Here is a 1683-nt window from a genome sequence, read left to right as displayed (position 1 = left end):
GAGACAGGGTTTCTCTGTATTGTTTTGGAGGCTGACAGTCCAGCCCGGCCTCGAACCCACAGAGATCCGCCTGCCTCTGCCTGCCGAGTGCTGGGATTAAAGGTGTGCGCCACCACCGCCCAGCTCAGTGCAGATTTCTTTACTTGGTTGAAAAGTACTGTGGTAGTATGACTCATTCATTCTCTCGTTTAACAAAGACTTGCTTAGCACTTAGTTTGTACCTCCTCCAGACAGATGGCATTTTGCCCACAGTGACACCCCCCAGAGTGTGACCTGCCTTTCTCCATCCTGCCCAGCTCCAACCAATCTCAGAGGGCACTCACAGTAACACTCCTTCTCTTCCCTAGATGTTCGGGTTTAATAGGCAATGTCCTTTGTAGACTTGTATATTTGAACACTTGGCCCCTAGATGTTGCTGTTTGGCAAGGTCATGCACCCTCTAGGAGGCGGATGCTTGCAGTGGTGGTAGGCTTTGAGGGTTTACAGGCTGGCCCACTTGCTGCTCTGCCTCTAATCCTGTTTGTAAAACCAGTTGTCTGATCCTGCTTATTTTCCCTTTCATGATGAACAATGTCCCCTTTTGGGAGAAACCTAAATTAACCCTCTATTTCTGAAGTAGCTTTTGTGTGAGTGTTCTATCACTGCAACAGAAAAGAAATGAATACACTATGGAATCTTATCAAAATAAAAACAAATTATCAGGAAAAAAAAGTATGCTCGATTTGTCAGCACTAAAATTGGAATGATACAGAAAAGATTAGCATGACTTCTGCACAAGGATGCCATGCAAATTCAGTAGCTCAACAGTGGTGGTGCATGCTTTTAATCCCGGCAACTGGGAGACAGGCAGGCAGATCTCCAAGTACCAGGCAAGCCTGGTCTACACAGTGAGTTTCAGGACAACCAGGGCTACACAGAGATCCCTGTCTCAGAAAAAAAAGCAAAATATACGCTATTAATAGTTATCACCAAGAAGGCATATAACTGATCAACACATATATAGGAAAAATAGACAGCATTTGTCATCATTGGAGAAATACAGTGTAAAATATAGTGTAAAAGCACTTTAACAACCTTTTCACAAAATGCCTACTATACAAAACAATGATAGCAAATACTGCTGAGGGGTGAACAGAAAAGAACCTTGCACACTGTTGATAGGCACAGCCACGATGAACAACAATTTTGAGACTCTCCCCCCAAAAGGAATAGAAGTACCATATGATCCAGCAACTCCCCGACTATGTCTGTATCCAAAAGAAATGAAATCAGTATGTTACAGACATATGCGCATTCTCCATTTGTTGCATCAGTAGTCACAGTAGTCAGTATATGGGATTGACTTAAATCTCCACCAACAGAATAACAGAGAAATGTGGCATACACCCATGCATGGCTCAATGGTTAAAGTACTTGCCCTACAAAGATGAGAACTTGAGTTCAAATCCTCAGAAGCGCACATAAATACTGAATGGGCGTGGAGACTCCCTTATAATTCTAGCTTTAAAAGATAGAATCAGGGGATCTTCAGAACATGCTGGCTAGAGAGCATAGTCATATACACAAGCTCTGGGTCTAAGTGTGAGAACCAGCCTCAATGAATAAGGAAGAAGAGTGATGAGGGTGATTCCTGACATTGATCTCAGCCCCCCTCCCACATACACACATATTCACACACACACA

The 1683-nt window shown here is 43.4% G+C and overlaps 1 non-coding gene across 1 annotated transcript; it reads left to right on the top strand.

Annotated features, from left to right (window-relative positions):
* Positions 1–711: 711 nt before the first annotated feature.
* LOC121138790 lies at positions 712–814 on the top strand. Its single transcript, XR_005875654.1, has one exon. It is a non-coding gene; the product is annotated as a U6 spliceosomal RNA (small nuclear RNA).
* Positions 815–1683: the final 869 nt, after the last annotated feature.

The sequence above is a fragment of the Mesocricetus auratus genome, unplaced genomic scaffold (genome assembly GCF_017639785.1).
Source record: "Mesocricetus auratus isolate SY011 unplaced genomic scaffold, BCM_Maur_2.0 Super-Scaffold_2245, whole genome shotgun sequence".
In the NCBI taxonomy this organism is placed as follows: domain Eukaryota; kingdom Metazoa; phylum Chordata; class Mammalia; order Rodentia; family Cricetidae; genus Mesocricetus; species Mesocricetus auratus.
Note: the sequence above shows the minus strand (reverse complement) of the source record. Positions and strands in the feature narration are given on the sequence as shown.